This window comes from Pan paniscus, chromosome 7 (assembly GCF_029289425.2).
Source record: "Pan paniscus chromosome 7, NHGRI_mPanPan1-v2.0_pri, whole genome shotgun sequence".
Taxonomy (NCBI): Eukaryota; Metazoa; Chordata; class Mammalia; order Primates; family Hominidae; genus Pan; species Pan paniscus.
In genome coordinates this window covers 58,558,740-58,582,276 of record NC_073256.2, presented here as the reverse complement: position 1 = coordinate 58,582,276, position 23,537 = coordinate 58,558,740, and the positions used below count along the sequence as shown (strand labels likewise).

The following is a 23,537-nucleotide window of genomic DNA, read 5'->3' as shown; positions in this document are numbered from 1 at the left end:
TAGGCCGGATGCAGTGGCTCACGCCTGTAATCCTAGCACTTTGGGAGGCCGAGGTGGGCGGATGATCTGAGGTCAGGAGTTCAAGACCATGGTGAAACCCTATCTCTACTAAAAATCCAAAAATTAGTGGGGCACGGTGGCTCACACCTATAAACTCAGCCACTTGGGAAACTGAGGAAGGAGAATCGCTTGAACCCGGGAGGCAGAGGTTACAGTGAGCCGAGATGGTGCCAATGCACTCCAGCCTGGGCGACAGAGCGAGACTGTCTCAAAAAAAAAAAGGCTTATTTTTTGCAGATGAGTAACTTTCTCTAATTGCTTCCTTCAGGAAGTTAGGAGTTCAAAGATGTTTTTGTCTCTATCCTTTTTAATCCAAGCATCGAATGCTTCTGCTAGTATAATTATAGTAAAACGTCTTATAGGTTTTCTGTAAATCTTGTTAGGGTTCATTCCATTAAACAAAATCCATTCCTCCACATTTCTGGCTTAGGCTGAGAATCTGGATGCTGTAAGACAAAACCCTTTTATTTCTTAGACACCTTTTGGTTTAGTTGAAAGGGTTTATGAGGCATGTACTTAAATCATTTTGAAGTTTTAATACAGGGTCTTATAACCAAACTCTTGATTTTTTTTCTTTACCCTGAGGTTATTTCTTACTTTGAGAGTCTTTTTCCATGTAGAGAAGTTAGAAATGAAAAAATAGTTTTAGTTTCAAATCCATCAAGGCCTGACTCCTGAATATTGCTTCAAACTTCTGCTTAAAAACAGACGTAGTACTTTATTTTAGCTTATCTTTATCTATTGATACTTTATCATATGTAGCTAAAATAAATTAATTGGCATTTCTATTTCATTAGTCATATTTTCTGTTTTCCATGTTACCACAGACCATAGTTTTGGTAAAATTTCTGCCATTACATAACACAAATTTCTTTGTATTCAGTGTTCAATGACAATTTTCTTACTATCCTTTAAGGCTACTATCAAAGACATTCCAGTTTTTGCCCACTGTATAGTCCCAAAGAGAATGCTCCATGTTTTAGTTTTACGTTATGACAGTACCATAATTCCAGGCACCAACTTAGGCATTGGATGGAGCAACTTAGGTATCAAATCAGGCAAACAAAACTACTAAGAATGACATGGAATAAGAAATTTTTTATAGGAATTAGACCTTACTTATTTGCGAGAGCTGGTAAAGACATATGGGAAGACTGTCCCTTGAATTCAGTGGTGGGAAGAAGCTTCCTGTAGATCAGTAGAACCAAACTCGAAGTGACTCAGGGGAGAGTGAAGACAAGCTGAACCTGGTGTGGGGGACGAATTGGAACTTACAAAGATACCTGCAATCTGTGTCTCTCACCACCTCTGAACTTGACAGTGTCAGTGACCTGCAACAGAAATAAGGGTACTTTGCTTCAGATTTGCATACATACACCTGATTTGTGGTCCAAAGAAGCAAAAGGACCAGATCCAGTGGAAGCTGGGAAAGCTGGGTGAGCTGAAACCAAGCACTGCCCCACACTAATACAGTCAGCTGATCAGAGATCCGTCAAGGGACCTGGCACCCTGCATCTCTGGACTGCAATGGCGACTTCATCACTATCACCTTCCAATAAAAATGCTCAAACAAAAGGTAGTTGTGCTCTGTTTATATAGTTGAAGGCAGGAGAAGGGCACACATTGATTAAAATCTGATGTCTCTAGTCATAATTCACACAATGGACTTTTTATTATGAGACCAAACTCTAAGAGGATATGGAATCTCTTGATGTAATGGTTTCCTCAGAATTCATGGGGTAATAAGGAATTTGTATGTTACAGATTTTCAATTTTTGCTTCAGCTGCAAGAAACTCACAATTAAATTGTGACATTCAATTTTTGCAAATATCCTTAGTCAACATTTCCTGGCTTAATAACTGCTTCCCTTTCGTTATGACTTTTTACATTTTCTGTTCATTATTTTAATTATTTAACATTTAATTTTGTAGGTCAGGCACCAACTTAGGCATTAGATAGGGCAATTTAAGTATCTTAAATAACTTCTGGAAGTAGGTTGAATAGAAATATAATGTGTTTTTTTGTGGTAGTTTTATAGCTGTTGCCAAGGTTTTCTCTCTTTTTCTACATCTGGTTGACTCATTTCTGTTTCCCTTTGTCTTTTTTTTTTTTTTTTTTTTTTTTGCTTGTAGTTTTGTTTTGCTTTTGTCTTTTATCTTTTGTGCAAAGCTGCACTCTTAGAATTACGAAAGAGACGTTGGATGAAATTCAAGGCTATTATATGATTTTTCAAGAGAGCAATGTCTAAGGGCTCCTTTTCACGTAACAGAGTACTACAGACAATGTAAAGGAAGATGGCAGAAAATCCTCAAAAGAAGCATGACTCCTCCCCTGAACACTCTATGCTAGAGTTTTGCACACCAGTCTTTAGCTTCTCCTTATCTTATACGTGGGTAAGTTAATCTCATTATGCACAATCAGAAAAAAAGAATATGATGAATTTGAGATTCTCATTGAGAATTAATCGTCTGATACTTCCCATAAATTCAGTGCCATCTCCTGAGTTCTTAGTAGCACAGTAGAAGACAAGATAAATTACCAGTGACTTTAGGTAAATTATAGAGATTTACCAATCTTAGACACAAAGCTGAAACTTGTGACATTTGCAAAATGTTCACCAGGCAACATGAAACAACTCCCAATTAAGGTGGAAATCAGCAACCATGAACTCACACAGAAGGCCTTGCTTCATATGTTTTTAAAAAGAACTTCCTTGTCTAGAATATTTTTGTACAGGGCCAAGAAACTGAAAGCTGAGGATACATGCTCTCACACACAAACACATGCAAACACACAAAGTTGCAAGCACACACCCCTCTCTTATATCATTTTGCAGGCAGTGCTGCTCACAGGCTTGCAGCTTTATCTAGGTAAGAAGCAAATGGCAAAAGGGCTCAAAGATAAGTGTACTCTTTCTCTTTCTTTTTTCCTATCTCTCTCTCTCTCTCTCTCTTTCTCTCTTTCTTTCTTTTTTTGATGGAGTCTGGCTCTGTCGCCCAAGTTGGAAGGCAGTGGCGTGATCCTGGCTCACTGCAACCTCTGCCTCCCGGTTCAAGCGATTCTCCTGCCTCAGCCTCCGGAGTAGCTGGGATTACAGGCACCCACCATCACGACTGGCTTATTTTTGTATTTTAGTAGAGACAGGATTTTGCTATGTTGGCTAGGCTGGTCTTGAACTCCTGGCCTCAAGCAATCCACCTGCCTCAGCCTCTCAAACTGCTGGGATTACAGGTGTGAGCCACCGTGCCCGGCCCCTCCCTCCCTTCATTCCTTCCTCCCTCCCTCCCTCCCTTCTTCTTTTCCTTCCTTCCTTCCTTCCTTCTTTCCTTCCTTCCTTCCTTCCTCTCTCTTTCTTTCTCTTTCTTTCGTTATTTCTTTCTTTCCTCCTTCTTTCATCTCTTCCTTCCTTTTCTTCTCTCTTTCTCTCTTCCTTTCTCTTTCTTTTTAAAAAATATTTCTTGATTGCTCTTGGTTACTGCTCCATCAGACCCTACATTTCCTGAGAAATCAGTCACTTTTTTTTATCTCCCAGAATTATTTACATAGTCCACAATGAATACTAGGTAAATTTTCATTATATAAATTAGTGGTGTTGAATGGTCTTAAGTGAGCGGAGCCTTGGGTAGGTTCCTGTGTGTGTAAAAAAGGAAGAGAGATAGAGAGATAAAGAAGAGAAGGTAGAGAATGTAGCAGGCACAGTGGCTCATACCTGTAATCCTAGAACTTCTGGAGGCTGAGGCGGGGGAATTGCTTGAGGCCAAGAGTTTGAGACCAGCCTGGGCAACAAAGTGAGACCTCATCCCTACAAAAAGTAAAAAAATTAGCTGGGCATGGTGGCATGAACCTGTGGTCCCAGTTACATGGGAGGTTGAGGCAGGAGGATTGCTTGAGCCCAGGAGTTCGAGGCTGAAGTGAACCGTAACCATGCCACTGCACTCTAGCCTAAGTGATGGAGCAAGACCCTATTTCAAAAAAAAAAAAGAAAAGAAAGAGAGAGGAAGAATGTAGTATGGTGGTCAGCTTCTAGTGACACCACCTGCTAGAATTACTGGATACCCTTGGCTACCAGAGTTACCTATGCGTGCTATTAGAAAGAGACGGTTTTTCTATGAAAAGCAGCTCCATGTAGATAATAATTGGAAAACAGAAATGATGAAAAAGATTCGGACTCCAACACCCACTAAAAGAGAACAAAATTACATTCTGTCAATCTTATTATTCAAAAAAGGATTGTTGGAAAAATCTCCTTTTTCTGTGGGCTCTTTTTCTATAGCTGAGAATAATGACCTCTTGAGTTTCGTAACATAAGTAGTTAGACCGTGAAGGCATGAAATCAAGAAAAATAAAGGTCTGCGTCTTCTGGTTTGATTGTGAAAGGTCTAATGTAGGGGCCACCTAAATCAGAAAACTATTTATTATTGTTATCTGTGGTAGTTATGTTCTATAAAGTCACCAGGTACACTGAATTTGTGAATACTGAATCACTGCTCTTAGGGGAAATGTAGGGTGAGGGTCCCACGAGCCTCTGCTCACAACATTTTCATCAACAAATCAATATATACCTTATTTTACATGTGTCTCTGCTTAAAAACACATTATTTAACATATATTGTTGAATGATTAACATTGAACTCCTGGCCAGCAGCACTACATACATTCTTGAACAAAGTTGCCTATCAACATATTTTCTCTGTAAGAGAAATGTCAGCTTTCTTGCCCTTAGGAGGACGGAACAACACTACCCTGTAGGGGTGAGGGTAACAGAAAAATTACCAGCAAAAGGAACAAAAATGCAGAAAAGGTGGCTCTAAACAGACTGGAAAAAGGACACTTGTTAATAGAGAGTACAGAACATAAGAGCAGAATATCACTTTGTTAGACCCCAGTTTTTCCCCACTTGTGCATGTCTGCAAATGACCAAACGGCTCTACAGGTATTGATTGAAGAGTTACAGATACATTCTAGCTGGTAGGGAAATTCACAAATATGAAATCTTAATAATGAGGATTAACTTGATACACATTAGTGGGCAAGTTGAGATTCCTGAAATTAAATGCAACTGACTGCTCTACATTTCTAACCCTAAGTATTACGCATCAACATGAGTTCAAGTGGAAGCAAAAATAAATGATTCCTACAACATGCTTCCTAGTAAATGTGTTTTTCCACTTAATGGGTGATGGAAGAAAGGCTTAACTACTTTACATCACAATGAAAATTCTGAAGAAAATGCCTATATCATTTAAGACCTAAAGGCATAAATGAAGAATATAAAAAGGTGACTTGACAAGGGAAAACAGAAATGAAGTCTCTTGAGAAAAGTTGTCCAATGCTATTTTTGTGATATTTGAAATGTCCCTGGGTTGGTGCAAGCCATTAGACACTATTTCTGAAAGAGAAATAACTAACATCTAACTGGGCAGAGCTATAGGGATCTTTTCTTTTTTTTTTTTTTTTTTATATAGGCAAAAAATCCAAAGAAATGGAACTGTCCCTAGATTAACAGATTGAAGAGTCCTAGAAAGTTTCAATGTAGAACTTTATTTGAAAGAGTTAATTCTGGCTAGCCCAAGCAGTTTGTAACTCAACATTGCTGAAAATCCTCATGCATGTAATCCCAGCACTTTGGGAGCCCGAGGCGGGTGGATCACGAGGTCAGCAGTTTGAGACCAGCCTGGCCAAGATGGTGAGACCCTGTCTCTACTAAAAATACAAAAATTAGCCGGGCCCCGTGGCGGACGCCTGTAATCCCAGTTACCCGGGAGGCTGAGGCAGGAGAACTGCTTGAACCCAGGAGGCTGAGGTTGCAGTGAGCCAAGATCATGCCACGGCACCCTGGCCTGGGTGACAGAGCAAAACTCTATCTCAAAAAACAAAAAACAAACCAAAAAACTCCTACATAATGCAGGATAGCACAATGAACATAAGGCAACATAGAAACACTTCATGATCTAGATATTTTTATGCACATTTAACACTAGGAGAATTTTATTTTCTTAATGATTGTTAAAAGTATTGTATAAATGAATAATTATTGCCAAAATTAAACATAGGACACATAAAGTTGAAGTGATGCTCCATGCATGGCAGCTATTATTATTTTGAAACCAGCTGCTAACTAAGTAGTACTTCATGGGGAAACAGAGGAGCTTTTGATACTACATTGTCTAGACAGGCTTCTGAGCAGGAATGGGCATTGCAGTGCACTTCTCTATCATAGCAGAAACTGTAGCCTGCAAATTATCTATTTCCTCCCTTTCATTTCTAAAGAGGCCTAACATCATATTCTCCAAGCCTTGCTTGCAGTGAGATGTGTCCAGGTGACTGTTTTCTGGCCATTTAGGTAAAAGAGGAAACCACTGAGTAGGATTTCCAGAAAAGCTTTTTAAAAGGTACTCATCGCACCCCCCCTCCCCCCGCCTGAAGGCCCAGCTATTGCAGAGACTGAGGTGGGAGGATCACTTGAACCCGGGAACTCAAGGCTGCAGGGAGCCATGATCGTGCCATCGCACTCCAGCCTGGGCAACAGAGCGGGACCCTGTCTCAAATAAATAAATAAATAAGATGAATGCAGCTGACGTACTTTTTTCCAGTACGTCATGAACTAGATAATGAAGTGTTTCTATGTTCCCTTTTTTCCTTGCATGATGGCTCTTGAGGTCCTTTTGAGAGTGAGGATAAAGGTCATACTCTAAGGAGGGAAAGTACAAAACTAAAGCAATACTCACTTTGTGACGAAATTGTGAAGCCTCCATACCAGCACTTGACTACCAATCTCCCATGAGAAAAATAAACAAACCCTATGTTGCTTAAGTCATTGAGTTCGGGGTTTTTGACACTAGCAGACAAATACAATTCTTAACCAACAGACCTAGGGATGATGCCCTTGACTGGTGTTCAGGAGCATTTATTCGGTCCCTGCGTGGATTATACTCAAGATTTTCAGCTTTTCCTAGAAAAGAAGAGTGCCATGTTGTAACATAGAAAGTGAGACATACACGTGGTGGCTCACGCCTGTAATCCCAGCACTTCGGGAGGCTGAAGCAGATGGATCATGAGGTCAGGAGTTTGAGACCAGCCTGAGCAACAGGGTGAAACGCCGTCTCTACCAAAAATTAAAAATCAGCCGGGCTTGGTGGTGCGCACCTGTAATCCCAGCTACTCAAGAGGCTGAGGCAGGAGAATCACTTGAACCCTAGAGGTGGAGGTTGCAGTGAGCTGAGATCGTGGCATTGCACTCCATCCTGGGTGACAGAGCAAGACTCTGTCTGAAAAAAAAAAAAAAGAAAGAAAAGAAAGTGAGACTTAACATCTGTCATTCATTTAAGGTAGATACCCTGACTTAAACTTATTCTCCTCCTCTCTGTATGTTGATGAGAATAGTGTAGAGTACATGACATTGGGCTGACACTGCTGGGATTGGTAGGTTTTCACGGCTGTTGTTGAGTAGTGATGAATGATGGCATTGAGTCCATAGAAGTATGAATTTTAAAATATAATTTTCTCCTCTTTTGTATGCTGGGTTTAAAAATAGAAGAATTCATGTGAAAACTATGGTCCATGCATTTCTTTTAAAGAGGTGAATTTCCAGGTTTTAGGTTTATATTTTATTTGAATAACCATGTCTAAAATGTCCTGTGTAAACAGGCATTTAAGCAATCCAGGGCATGGCCTCCAGATAAAATTTAGTTCACTCATAAGGAATTATGTCTGTCTTTGGAGCAGATCACCAGTTCTTCCAGGTGTTACTTTCCATTTCCTTATCATTTTACCCAGCTTCAGAAAGACTGGCCTGAGTTAAAACTTTTTGCCTTCATTTTGGTTGACAGCAGACCCCTCCCGTTTACTGAAAAGAATGTTGCAGATTTCCTGTTTAACAGATGATGGTGAAGAGGGGGCAGAGCGTGAGGCGTCAGTGATCCTACCTATGAAAAGAAGGCACATGCTTTGCTAAAAAAGGATAAAGATGAAAGGTCTCTAAGTGGCTGTGTATTCATCCATTGTTTAGTGCAGGAGACGCTGACTCACTGTGCTGACCGCCAGGGGAAATCCTGTATTTCCCTCTCTGGGACTTTTGGATTCAGCTTGCTTAAGAGAGGCAAGCACTTTATTGTTCTGCTGGAGCCTTGGTGCCACTATTCCAGACATACTCGTGTCAAGTTTCAGGTGGCTTCTATAAATCATGTCATTGGAAGTTAGGGAGGTGACTTTTTCCTCTTCTGTTGTTTGGACATACAAGCGTGGTACGTGTATGCATCTTCCCACTCACCTGAACTATGGGGCCAGGTCTTCATGGGAGCATCCTCCTATGGCCACTTGTCAATTTCAAGGAAAGTGAATCCCAGCCTTTTCATCATATTAGAATAACTCCACGTAATTGCTAAGTGTGTATGTCATCAAATTAAGAAAATACTGTATAAGTCATCCACGATTTACAATATCATGCACTCAACAGTATTCTTATCCATTTACAGGGAGAAAAAACATTTAAAATATGATATCTGTCTTAAATAAATGACAACCAACTTGAGAACTATATGGCATAGAACTTGCATAATTTCTCCTTCATATAAATGAAACTGAAGACCATGAAGGACTTAGACTGTAAGCCACACAGACTATAGTTAAGAAAGTATTGGCCGGGTGTGGTGGCTCACGCCTGTAATCCCAGCACTTTGGGAGGCCGAGGCGGGTGGATTACGAGGTCAAGAGATAGACACCATCCTGTCTAACACAGTGAAACCCCGTCTCTACTAAAAATTCAAAAAATTAGCCGGCGTGGTAGCAGGCGCCTGTAGTCCCAGCTACTCGAGAGGCTGAGGCAGGAGAATGGCGTGAACCCGGGAGGTGGAGGTTGCAGTGAGCCGAGAGCCCGCCACTGTACTCCAGCCTGGGCGACAGAACGAGACAAAAATTAGCTGGGCGTGGTGGCACATGCCTGTAGTCCCAGCTACTCCGGAGGCTGAGGCAGGAGAATCGCTTGAACCCGGGAGGCAGAGGTTGCAGTGAACCAAGATCACGCCACTGCACTCCAGCCTGGCAGCAGAGTGAGACTCTGTCTCAAAAAAAAAAAAAAAAAAAAAAAAGGAAAAGTATTCACCAAGAAGGGGATGAGTGACTTGGGGGGGGTTAATGTTTATGTAGCCTTTAAATTAGAAAGGGGAAAACGTCAATTCTAGCAAGAAACAGCATGTGTAAAACCTTGGAATCGAGCTAAATACATGTTGGCAGAGAAGAGTAAATTAAAAATCTTGTCTTAAAGAGAATTTGTTGCATTTTAAGAGCTGTAAAAGGATTTGTAAAATATTAAGAGATTTTAAGAGAACTGGTAGCATTTTAAGAATTAAGTTAGGCAACATGATGGAAGGTGTTTGAGCTTGATGATTGGGAAACACAAAATCTTCAGATACACTCAGGGATTCAGTGAAAACAATGTTTGAGAAGAAAAACTTTGGCAAGTGTTCATGACTATTGATATAATGCTTACAAAATGAATAATAAAATTAAAATTTAACGTAGGGATGTTTAAAATTACTTGAAAGGAAAAACTGTTTACTTACATTAAAGATTTAATTAATGGACAATTATGATGCTTTATCCAAATTACAGAATAAGAAAACTGGTAACACAAAAGAAATAATTTCATTCAATCTTCTAACACTTCTAATGGAGAATTTCCTCTAGGCTGTTGACTACAGTATGTGATCTATTATCTTAACTAATGAACACTGGTGTAGACAGCCTGATGCAGGTCACATGACTTTAAAACATTACATCATTGGCCGGGTGCTGTGGCTCATGCCTGTAATCCCAGCACTTTGGAAGGCAGAGGCGGGTAGATCACCTGAGGTTGGGAGTTCAAGACCAGCCTGACCAACATGGAGAAACTTCATCTCTGCTAAAAATACAAAATTAGCCAGGCGTGGTGACGCATGCCTATAATCCCAGCTACTCGGGAGGCTGAGGCAGGAGAATTCACTTGAACCCGGGAGACAGAGGTTGTGGTGAGCCGGGATCGCACCATTGCACTCCAGCCTGGGTAATATGAGTGAAACTCTGTCTCAAAAAAAAAAAAAAAAAAAAAAAAAAAGGCTGTGCAGGGTGGTACGTGCCTGTAATCCCAGCTACTTGGGAGGCTGAGGCAGGAGAATTGCTTGAATGTGGGAGGCAGAGGTTGCAGTGAGCTGAGATCACGCCGCTGCACTCCAACCTGAGTGACAGAGTGAGATTCTGTCTAAAAAAAAAAAAAAAAAATCCATCATTCAGAATGAAGCTAGGTTTCTACTAATTGCTACAAATTAGTGAGGGTTTAAACAGCTGGAGTAAACAAACTGCTGTGATGTTCAAGGTTATAGTGAGTTGGCAAACCTGTGCAGATAGAGATGGCATTAAAAGGGCTATTGTAATAAACTGAGATTGTTGCTCATGTCCATTGCATATAATTTACTTTCCAATTCAGCTCCTCTGAACAACAATTTGAACTTGGAAATTATTTTTGCTGAAAGTCCAATTTTTTCATAGATTTAAAATCAGTTTATTCAAGTTATTTTTCTTGCCCTCTATTTTTCCTACCCTCTTTATTTTTCTTTGTCATATTATTGCCTATTTCTTCAGGCTCAATGAGCTCTCCTTTAGCTCATGTAAAATTGGATGGATTTAATCTTTCTTATTTGGCACCTTGGTTATTTCCCATGATGCTTCTCCCGGGTGAGATCTGACTCTCATCCGTCATTTTGGGAGGAATCTAATATTAAAGAATCTTCCAGTATTCATCTCTTGGGGCTTGTGGATGTTACTCAGGGATGTCTGTCAGAATTCTGGCATGCAAAGTGACAGCCAGTAGGTTCAACTTTGATAATTTTTATTTTCTTGCTATATGAAATAGCTTTATCCAAGGGTTTTAACTGTAAAACACAGTCATCTGAGTAATAAGCAGGTCAAATCTTTGGATATAGTATCTCTCAGTTTCTAGAAGGGAAATTTCATTCTTCATTTAGGGAATGTTTGGGCTATGTGTGAGCTTTTAGTTTCCAAGTTTTCAATTTGCATGTTCTCTTTATCATTTGCATATAATTTATATATTGCAGGGTCTTGTTCTCACATCACAGTTTTAAGATGAAAAGATTTCATAATCATTAAGTGTCTCTCAGTGACATGATTTTAATTACCAGTGCTATAACAGGGTAGGCCTCAGTTCAGGAAAGAGGACCTGGGAAACACAGACAAGAATGACCTCTTCATTGCTGAGAAAAAACTACAGCTTGCTTTATTTCAGACTTTTAATATACCTTATATTCCCTTGAATTCGAGAAGTAATTTTTCTGTTGTATTTCACAATGTGTTCTGATATGTTTACCAACCAGGAAGCTCCACCAAACTTCAGGGTCCACAGTTATTAAGGTTTCATTACACAGGCACAATTGGTTGAATCACTGGCCACGTCTTTGGACTCAATCTCCAGTCCCCTCTCTTCCACCGAGGCTGGGAGATTGTGCTGACATGTAAGTGTGGTCCCAGAGATCCATTGTGAATAACAAAGGCACTCTTATCATTTAGAAAATTCCAAGAATTTAGAGTCTCCCTTCCAGGAACCAGGGACAAAGACCAGTCAAATTATTTATTATACAACCGAGTTTAATAAATGCAGCTAGTTTTATTAATGTCATTATACCTTTGAGTATCATAATAACTTTGTGAGGCGGACAGAGATAACTTTGTGAGGCAGAGAGAGTTTTTCCTATAAATGTTGACACTGTGTTTTTTAGTGATGAGAAAAAAAGGGCAGATGGGAACATATGTTCCATTGAAGATAAAATTTCTGACACTCGGAAAAATTAAATACCTGAAGAAAGTAAAGAAGAACATCAAGTGTTTCACACATTTTCAACTTTCAGGCTTGTAAGCAAAAGAGTGAAAGGGTTAACTATAACATATTCTCTAAGTTAAGTCACATAAGAATACATACTTAAATTCTGTTCAAATTATGTATAACAACTATCAAAAAATGACTTCTGTGAAAAAGCAGATTAACTTTCATTCTTAGAAGAACAGATAAATGGAAGGTAAGCTGGAACCCTCCAAAAGACAAGATACAGATATCTGGCATATGCTGTTTACAACCATTATCATTGCCTGGTGGCGACTAAGGAAAATGAACTTCTGTCAAATGCTTTGAATTTTGCTGCATCAGTGTAGGTTCGATTTACCTCATATTCCTCCCAGAGAAGCAATAACAGATTTAAAAAGATTACATTAGCATTTTTATACCTTTATAGCAGTGGGGTAGGTGATGACTTTGCATCTTTTTAAACAAAAATAAACATATTTAAAGTGTTCTGCTACAGTTATGAAATATAGGAGTCTCATGGTTTACTTACCCATTCCAGCTGGCTCCTGACTCAGCAAAAGAGCAAAGTAAGAAACCCGACTGGCTTCACCAATAGCAGGGTTTGAAGAGGAAGATTAATTAACAGGTCGTTGAGAAGGGAAATTAAGAAAGCCTCTCTTGCCGGGCACAATGGCTCACGCCTGTAATCCCAACACTTTAGGAGGCCTGGGACGGGCAGATCACTTGAGGTCAGGAGTTCAAGACCAGCCTGGCCAACATGATGAAACCCCTTCTCTACTACAAACACAAAATTAGTCGGGTGTGGCACGTGCCTGTAATCCCAGCTACTCGGGAGGTTGAGACGGGAGAATTGCTTGAATCCAGGAGGCGGGGGTTGCAGTGAGTCCAGATCATGCCACTGCACTCCAGCCTGGGGACAGAGTGAAGACTCTGTCTCAAAAAATAGAAAGGAAGGAAGGAAGAAGGAAGGAAGGAAGGAAGGAAGGAAGAAGGGAAGGCAGGCAGGCAGGCAAGCTTCTCTTCTGATTTCCTTCCTTCAGACAGTTCAACAATTTGGTAACATTTTACATATGCGACAACTATGGCCAAAAATGAAGTCATTTGATCAAGGCTCAATGGTAGATCCTGTGTAAATAAGAATACTACAAAAATGAAACCCCAAAGTCAATGAGTTTACAACGTTTCCAAGCAATCCACCTACTTTATATGACGGTATAAATGATAGAGGCTGTTAAGAAATTATTTACAAGAAAACTGTGGCTTCACCCAAAAAGAAGTAGTTATTTTAGCATTGAGAGTTATCTATTTTGTATAACATTTAAGTAGACACTTTCCTTGTCAGATTCCTTGTGTCGGATTGGCATGATTTAATGGGATGATTATCTTAAAGTTTTAAGAGAAATTGGTCCCTCTGTGGTGTTGGAAACTCTGTTAATATAATGTGTCAGGATCATAAACCATCAGCGGGGACTGTTTGGTTACTATGCAACTCCAGGAGACATTGTTTTCTTCTGTTGTTTCTCGCAGAAAAGACTGCAGAGAAGGGTTCAACATAAGGACAGAGACAGATGCAAACCAATGCACAGGCACCAGAACTCTTCCATTTCTGGGTAAAGGAAAAGATAAAATAAATTCCAACCATGAGCAACATAATTGGTTGCCTTTATGGTATAAATATGGAGTCCTCAAAGGGACCTCCATTTGGTAAGATCCGGTTTCTGTAGAGTTCTCTCCCAGCATTGGTTATTTCACCATGCACAGTTTGTGAGTCCTATTTGTGACCCAGGTCCTTGTCAGTAAAGCCCAAGATTTCATATTGGGAACATATAAGATGGGCAGTGATTGATATTTGTAATGTATAAAGAACTGTTAAATAAAAAGATGAATATCTAACAGAAAAAGGGGTGAATGGTATTGAAGCAGCTATGTTGTCTGAGATATATGCCCTGGGGTTCGTTGTTGCCTGCCAGGAAAATTTAGGACATGGACACACACGAAGAGTTTAGGAGTGGAGGTTTAATAGGCAGAAGAGAAGAGAAGGAGATAGAGTAAGGGGTCTCCAAGTGGAAAGGACCAGATAGTAGCAGATGCACGGGATTTTATAGTCGAGCTTGAGGAGGTGGTGTCTGATTTACACAGGGCTGACAGATTGGTTCAATCAGGTATGATGTTTACATAACATGAGAGGAAGGCTGGTCACCCCACCCTAATCTTATATTATGCAAATGGACTTTCCAGTTGATCCGGGCCATCTTGTTTGCTCCTTATAGTACAAGTGACTGACAAAAGGAAGGGAAGATGGAGCTGCCATCTACAACATGTCTAGTCCTTAGTTCCTGCTGGCATTCACCGTGCAAGCTCTCAGCTTGCTTGTCTATGTCTGCAGATTGACTTTACAGGCTGCTCTTTGTTAGACAATGATTTGGGGCTGCTTTTCATTAAAAAGGAAAGGCTTATGTAGGACTCCCATACCCTTACTATCTGCCTACAAGATTTCTTAACCCTGTATTAATATGTAACAGGCAACTTAAAAAAGGAGAAATGCAAATAGCCAATAAAAATTTTGGAAAAGTGTTCAACATCACTAGCAATCAAATAAATGTGATTGGTAAAATATTTAGCAATTTTTATTTACCCAATTGACAAGTATATAAAAATGATGCAATCTTCATTTAATGTCAGGAGGCTGGTCCATGACTGCATGAAAGCCTTCCCTTGCCCTCTCTCTTTCATTTGGACTCTCACTGGGGTGAGGAGTAGGCATCAAGAGATCAGGATACCCCATGAGTTTCTCCCTGCCAGCAAGACTGTGTCTCTGCAAAAGGCACGAGCCATTTCAAGCTGCAGCATGCTCTTCAGTTCTGCGCTGCTGAAACCACTCTATTCTTTAGCTCCTTCTTTCCTTATAGTAACAATTGGACAGCAATATGATAATAAACTTGAGTAATTTTTTTAAGTTTTATATTTTTGAAACAGAAATTGTACTTTGAAGAATTTATATTACATAAGAGATATGCAAAGATGCTGTTGAAAATGAGTGTTCATTGCAGTGAAAACTGGAAACAATGTAACCTTTTAACTATATGAAAATTCTTAAATTATAAGACACCTTTATGATGAAATATTTATTATACAGTGATCAACATCATCTTCTCCAAGTATAATTAGCCTATGGACATATGTTCATGATATATTAAGAACAAAAGGAAGATTTCAAAAATGAAGTATGATTCCTAGTAGGTATAAAAGATGTTATACATTAAAAAATTACTGGAAGCATAAGCTAAAATTTTAATACCAGGTATCTCTAGGTATGGAAACACGTTTAATTTCTTTGTTTTTCTTTATTCTTTTATTTTTCTATTTCTTATGTGAAACGCAAATAACCTTTAGAGTCAGAGAAGACAACAAATGTTATTTTCCCAAAAGAAATTAGAGGCAGGGTGGATAGAAAGATCTTTAATCTAAGAAGGAAATTAATAGCCTTTCATCATTAACATTTCGAGATTCTTTTTTTGGAAAGAAAGTATGTTCACACATGGTCACACTTTAGTCAGTTAATGGGGATTTATTTTGCATATCATCTTAGTCCCATGTGGCATGCCTCTAAACTAAATAGACGTGAGGAAATAAACATTTTGATTGGAATAAAATTGAGTCCAAAATTTTAGGAGGCCTTGGATGCTTACTAAAGAAGAGCATGGACTCTCACTACTAGCCTGAAGCTGACTCTATAGTAGTAGCAGAAAAGACACCTTTTCCATTATTCTTTCTAAACTTTGAGTGCAGAGTTTTCACAGACATTTTCCGGGGCAGCATTTCTCCAGATTTTAAAACAATACTCACAGAAATAAGCCCATGTTATGTAGCAACCCAGCACACAAGTACAGGTGAAAGCAGGCACACATGCACACACACAAACACACATACACACACAAGTACAAGTGAACACAGGCACACACACACACCCCACTCAAGGACAGGTGAACGCAGGCACACACACACATATCTCCCACACAAGGATAGGTGAACACAGGCACAAACACACATTCCCCCACACAAGTGACAAAAAAGTTTCAAACACACACACACACACACACATAAACTTACCACCCTTACCACATATTGACACTTCTATAAACCACTTCATTTTTATAAAAACATGATTATAATAGTCTAGAACTTTGCATTGTGAAGGAAGCTCAAAAAATCATAAACACGAAAGAATAGAAATAAGCACTAGAGATGGAGGAAGATCAAGTTACCAAAGTGGGGAAGACTGATTGAGGTGAGTGAAAAAAGAGCTTGAACTTTTATTCTATTAATTTATTATTTCAAGGTCGAATTATGTGTCCTTTAAAATAATGCATATATTAGAACTGCACATGCATATAATCTATAAACATATGACTAAACATAGACCAGAAAACTATGCTTAATTTCTTTTTTCTTCAGAGGCTCTGTGATCAAAAATTTTGGAGAACATGGATTTGGATTATAGGTGCAAGAAGAGTTGAGAGTAAAAGACATTTCTGGGGATATGTCATTAACAAAGTTCCCCAGAAAATAATATAATCTGATATGGGCCTTAAAAGATGGGTACTCTCTGTCCAGACATATGTTAAAAGATGTCATGTAGCAGTTTCGTATTCAGAGGATCAGGTTGCAGGACAAGGGGCAGAGGGGTCTTTGGAGGATCTCAAGAGAGGTGGGAATCAGATATTAAATTAAAACAAACAACATAGGAAAATAAGTGAGATGGATCGGCCAGTCTCCCTTCCTTTTGAAGACACTAGGGCTAGGGATGTTTTCTGAAGCTCCTCTGTTACTGATGCCTTAGAAGCTGTGATGGATGGCTTCCATGGACTCCCCCAGATTTATTCCCCACTCATACCCACCTGCTTAATGGCCCAGGAGGCTGGTCTATGTTTGCATGGAAGGCTTCCCTTGCCCTCTCTCATTCATTTGGACTCTCATTGGGGTGAGGAGTAGGCATCAAGAGATCAAGGCACCCCATGAGTCTTTCCCTGACAGCAAGACTGTGTCTCTGCAAAAGGCTACGAGCCATTTCAGGCTGTGCCGTGCTCCTCAGGTCTGGGCTGCGGAAGCCACTCTATTTTTTTTTTTTTTTTTTGAAACGGAGTCTTGCTCTGTCACCCAGGCTGGAGTGCAGTCGCGGCATCTCGGCTCACTGCAAGCTCCGCCTTCCAGGTTCATGCCATTCTTCTGCCTCAGCCTCCTGAGTAGCTGGGACTACAGGCGCCTGCCACCACGCCCAGCTAATTTTTTTGTATTTTTAGTAGAGACGGGGTTTCACTGTGTTACCCAGGATGGTCTCGATCTCCTGACCTCATGATCCACCAGCCTCGGCCTCCCAAAGTACTGGGATTACAGGTGTAAGCCACTGCACCCGGCCAGAAGCCACTCTATTCTTTACCCCTTTCATAGCAGGATGGTATGGCTTCTCCTCCACTGCTAGCCCAGGGATAATATATGATTTTTCTATTGATTTCCCTAAATTCTGTTCAGACCTCTAAAACAAACAAACAAAAGATTTCTATTAAAAATTATCCTCAAAATGTGAATGTGCTATCTATTTCTTGCTGGAACCCTGACTGATATAGATGCAAAATAGGTGGGATTGGATGTCTAGAAGGCGGAATGTGGCACAACTGTGGTCTGAGCACTTGGAGAAAAAGCCAGCACACAAAGAGAGGTAGATGTTAGGTGGGAATGCCAATAAGAGGTTTATCAGGCCGTTTCCAGAAATAATCTTACATAGAAGGGGCCTGAGGAAGCAAGTGCATCCTGAGGTTTCACAACCCAGCCCAAGAAAAGAACAATGAAAGGGAAGTACACTCAGGGGATTTCTTAGGTTCTGCAAATGGTCAATACCTTAATCTGGCAGTCGAGGTACAGGTGTTCATTTTATTGTTTACTCTTGTGATTATACACAAAGATTTTATACACTCTTCTGTACTCAAGATGTATTTCAAAATAAAATGAATGGCGAAGGGGAAGAGTGAATGATGGTGGGCATGGTGAACAATGTCCCACGGGATTCTGTCAATACAGTGTTCAATATGTTTTACATAGTATTTCATCTCTTATTTAATTTCATATTAGGATTGTGAGGCAGAACTCATCATCTTTTGTTTCAGATATTCCCAGGGATGTAGGAAAGTGGTACACGCTAGCAGTCAATATTTTATGGGACAATTTAATCAGAACGAAAATTGTGAAAGACTGCCCAGATTATTGAGCCTCATTTTGCAAAAAAAATCCTTGCTTGCCATCTCAAATCAATTTGTGAACCAAGAGTGGTTTTAATAAGTAATTATTATCTTCTAAAAAGAGTCTTTAATCACTTACAGGAAATGTTAAAGTGCAGTTGATGCAACATCAAGACTCCTGCCAGCTTGGGAAACAACCTTAAAATCTAGCTTTAAAATATTTACCATATTTTTGTCATTCTGGCTTTCAAAAGCGAAGAAAAAATTCAGTTTATCTCAGTTATCACAACAACGTGGGATGCTTATAAAAACCAAAGCAGGATGAAGTTTGGCATTATATCTGGTTTCTAAACAGAAACGTCCCCAGTACATATGTGCATAGAGTCCCCTTGAGATTGACCTAGCAATGGAGATTAGTTTTGGGGATAAAAACAGAAAAGTGTTTGTGATACTCATTCCCTACTGAGAAAATAAATGAGTAAAGACATTATTATTAAACAGCTTTTGAATTAGATTTTTTTTCCTCCAACAACTCACATTATTGTGGTTAGTTTCATTTTAAAGTCAATGCAAATTCAGATGCGAGGAAGGAAATGCTTTATTCATATGAAATTTCTGCCGTGATTTATACACGAAAGCTTCAGGCAAAAAGTAAGATGAAATCAGTTTACTCCCTATTTAGATTTATTTTCTACAGCTTTTAAGTAAAATTCCTTCTTACTGGTTAATGAGTTTAAAGCCACCCCAAGCCCTGAAAAAATCATGAGAGAGGTGTTCTCTACTTGGACTAAGTCTCATCCTATTATCAAAGATGCTTAGGCAAAAGGTTCTAGAGTCTCAGCAGCAAAGATATAAGAAACTAGCCAAGACGAGTCTACCAAAACACACAGAGTCTATAGTCTGACTTGATTTCTGCGGTGGGCTACTAAGTTAAAAAGTAGAAGCAATTGGACAGGGTTGGATATTTGACAGCCTTGAAAACTACACTGAAAACTTAGCAGTTTTCACTTACCAATAGTAAATCATCATATGTTCTTGAGAAATAGAATAATTCAATACAGGTAGTATTTCAAGAGAATTAGTCTGACTGCAGTGTACCAGTTGAATCATATGCAGAGAGGACAAACTTTTGGAGTAACTCACAACTGCAGCATTCTTCTGAAAATGTTCAATACCTTAATCTGGCAGTCAATTCACTGGTGTTCATTTTGTTGTTTACTCTTGTAATTAGACACATGAATTTTATACTCTCTTTTGTGCACATGCGGTATTTCAAAATTACAGACCTGTGACCTGAAAGGAGAGATGGATAGGGAGATCACTTGAATGGTAATTTCAAAGAAAGAGGAAGATTTTGAGGGAAATACAGACATATAAAAGAAGGAGTTGGAAAAATAAAATATAATCATAAAGGTTCTGTCCTTCAAGATTGAGAAGATGGTAGTAAGAGCAAGACCACTGGGAATGAATTTGTAATCTGAGTATGGGTTTGGGTGAGGAGACCAGTTTGATTTAGGCATGTTAAGTTTCTGATGACATGCAACAATCAGCTAGATGTATTTGGTGAGCAGTATGAGTGGAATGGTACAATCTATGTAAAAATATTGATATATTGATAGTGGCTAATTCTCCAAGGGAATTAAAATGAACAAGAAGAGCAGAGGGGATTATGAAGACCTGTAGTGAAAGAGAAAAATGTGTCATGAAGGCAGAGTGAAGGAAAAGGAAGAGAAATAGGAGGAGAAACAGGATGATGCAATGTTATGGAAACAGGTAGAAGAGCTTCAAGAAGTAGATGCATACCAGAGTCAAACATTTCACCGATGTCAAAGATGGATGTGGAATTTGAGAATAAGCCCCCTTGGATGGAACAGCTGAATTTAATGGGGTGGTCAGGGTGAAAGTCAGAGCATAGCAGTTGAAGGTAGATTGAAGACAGGCGGCTAAATGAAGATGTTGAATGCAGGTCACAGTAAGAAATGAGCAGAGGCAAGGAGAAACTGGGGGTGTAAAAATATGATTACAGTTATAGAGCAAGCAGTGTCAACTAAAAAATGGGTTTTTTGTTTTTGTTTATTTATTTATTTTGGGGGGGCTTGAGATTGTTGGGGCATGGGAAGACTTTTGGACCTGAGGTCAGGGGCTACATATTTCCAAATAGAGTACTATCATGTCTTAAGGTGCTGTGATGAGCCTGGATAATGAGTCCAGTGCCAAGGGTTGGTTTGGGGTTTTATATTTGTGGCTTGAAACGTGAGTTTCAAAGACCAGCTTTCGTTAATAAAAAGGAGAAAGAAGAAATGCTAAAATGCTTTTATGTACTCAGTCTATAAAAGACAACTTCACAGCCCCCTCCTTAGTGGTCAGAAACCAGTATCTTCAGAACCCACTTTCTTCCTGCTCCAACTGTGAGGATAGACTAGAACCAGATGTGTCTTGACCTTCTCAAAACCTACACACAGGCAGGAGGCCATAACATACTGTTCAAATACAGCGCACGTGTGGCTAATACAGGATCTCATTTTCCATGATGTACCCAACAGACTGGGGCACAGCCAGCTGCAAAGGCCCGAGGCTAGAATCTGACAAAGAACACTTTCCACTGGGAGGAAAGGCTGTGCTGTGCCCAGATTAGTCCCAGAGTGGCCACTCTTCTACACGGAGATGCTTCACTTTAGGCTTAAGCCATGTAGGAGAAATCCGACACATAATTTTGACCCTTTTCAGTATCCTTATAACAAATGGAAGAAATGAAGATGGGTTTATGAAAGGTCAACTTTCAGAAACTGGAAAAGTTTTAGTTTTGTTTTTGTTTTTCCAAAACTCAAACAATAGTTTGAGTTTTGGAAGCTCTTGCTTACTTCCCATGCAGTTCAGTTCCACCATCCAGATTATCTCTCATTGGGAATTTTATCTTTTTAATTCAGCTTTGACATTTTACTTAATTTGTTTCCATTGCTCCTTTTAGGCCACCCTGAACAAATTTTTCTTTTATTTTTCAAGCTCTCTCTCTCTCAGACACATACACACACACACACACACACACACAAACACACATACCACTCTTTTTCTCTCTCTCTCTTTGTTCTTACAGGACTTAGGTAATGTTTTATTTTCACCTTCCAGTTTCAGTTCAATGAATGTGTACTGAATACCAACTGCGCACTAAGCAGTCATTTGTTCTCGTTTTATTTTGAAAATAGCTATATTGCTTTTGGGAAAAAAATCATAAAGGGTTTCTGTTGACATATATAAAGAAGAAAAATTCAAGAAAATATTTCCAATCCCACCATCCAAATGCCATTCAATATTAACCATAGGTTAGTTATTAATTATCCCTTCTTGCATATTTATAAAAATGGATATATATATGTTTATAATTTTTCCAAATAGAATCATATACCTGTTTTATGAACAGCTTCTTTTACTCAATATGCCATGAATATTTTTCTAGTCAAAAATGTATCATTACATCCTCATTTTTAATACAGTCATCCATCACATAATGATGTTTTGGTCAATGACAGATTACATTTATGAAGGTAGTCCCGTAAAATTATGGTAGAGTTGTAAACATTTCTGTCACCTACTGACCATGTAGCTGTTATAAGATTGTAGAGCAATGCATTACTCATGTGTTTGTGGTGATGCTGGTACCGCCAGTTGTGTAAAACTCCAGCACATACCATCATGTACAGTGTGTAATGTTTGGTAATGATAATAAATGACTATGTTACTGGCTTATGCATTTACTGTTCTATACATTTTATTGTTGTTAGGGCATACTCCTTCTATGTGCAAAAAGTTTACTGTAAAACAGCCTGAGGCAAGTCCTTCAAAACGGATTTCAGAAAAAGGCATTGCTATCGCAAGAGATGACAGCTTCATGCGTGTTATTGCCCCTAAAGACCTTCCCGTGGGACAAGGTGTGGAGGTGGAAGACAGTGATATTGATGATCCTGACCTTGTGTAGGCCTAGGCTAATGTGTGTGTTTGTGTCTTAGTTTTTAACAAAAATGTTTAACAAGTAAAAAATCAAAATAAAAAATTAAAATAGAAAGCTTATAAAATAAGGATATAAAGAAAGAAAGCATTTTTGTACAGCTCTGCAATGTGTTTATGTTTTAAGCTGAGTGTTATTACAAAAAAGTTAAATGAAATTTAAAAGTTCATGAAGTAAAAATGTAAGCTAAGGTTAATTTATCATTATTATTACTTAAGATTTGTTTTTGCCCATGACACAGCCCCAGGAGGCCCTGAGAATATGTGCCCATAGTTAACTTATCATTGAGGAAATAAAAATTTAAAAATAATTTAGTGTAGCCGAAGCACACAGTGTTTGTAACATCTATGGTAGGGTATTGGAGTGTCCTAGACCTTCACATTCACTCACTCATTCGCTCACTCACTCACCCAGAGCAACTTCCAGTCCTGCAAGTTCCATTCGTAGTAAGTGTCCTATACATAGACAATTTGTGTATTTTAGATTAACAAATACTTACCATTGTATTACAATTACCTATAGTATTAAGTAATGAAACATGCCGTACAGGTTTGTAGCTTGGGAACAATAGGCTATACCTTATAACCAAGGTGTGTAGTAGGCCATGCTATGCAGGTTTGTGTAAGTACACTCTGATGTTTGCACAAGGATAAAATCACCCATTAATACGTTTCTCAGAACATAGCCCTATTGTTGGGTAACATGTGACTGTAGTTGCACCACATCACATGATAAACATACATGGTAATTTTATTAACTAATCTCCCAGTGATGGTCATCTAAGTTATTGTGATTTTTTTTCTATTCAAGCTTCTGTAAGTAACCTTATGCACATATAGTTTTTCATTTGTTCCCCTAAGTGCTTACTGTTTGTTGGTAGGTCAAGAGGTCTTTTCCCCAGCTGCTTCATCTGCCTACTCCAGGTTGACTGCAGGCTTGAGAGTGATCTTTAAATACATGAAGAGCTTTCAAGGAAGCCACATTTTTTTTGTGCTGCTCCCAGAAAATAAGATCAAAGGATGGAAGTCACATGTTGGCAGATTTGGGCTCAACACACAGAAGTAAATAAGTAATATAGATGAAAAAGTGTGCTGAGAGTTGCATAGTATAATAATTGTCAAACAAATACCATTATTATGGTGTAATTATGGAAGAAATTGCTTCATCACTTGGTGAATTTCTAGGTCTTTACTCTGCTTGTCTGAAGCTGGGTGAATAACTTTTAGCAATTACAAAGCATTTTTGTCCTAGGTGGAACTTTGAATAGATTGACCTCTTATTTATTAGGCTCCTAAAAGTTTCTAAGATTCCATGATGGGGCTAAAATCGACTTGGGTTTTAACCTCAACATCACCTCCCCAAGTCCTCCATAAATGCCCCAAAGTATTTCTG

At 39.1% G+C, this 23,537-nt stretch overlaps 1 long non-coding RNA gene across 2 annotated transcripts in view; it reads right to left on the bottom strand.

Annotated features, from left to right (window-relative positions):
* LOC134730873 (uncharacterized) overlaps window positions 1–23,245 on the bottom strand; it is a 69,459-nt gene extending 46,214 nt beyond the window's left edge. Inside the window, exons 1-3 of one of the 2 annotated variants that reach the window (XR_010112868.1) lie at window positions 23,013–23,245; window positions 19,318–19,435; window positions 1,180–1,391 (exon numbers count right to left, since the gene is read on the bottom strand). This is a non-coding gene — a long non-coding RNA (uncharacterized LOC134730873). The remainder of the gene's footprint in view (window positions 1–1,179; window positions 1,392–19,317; window positions 19,436–23,012) is intronic. The other variant, XR_010112867.1, reaches the window with a different exon arrangement.
* Between the last annotated feature and the right edge of the window lie 292 nt (window positions 23,246–23,537).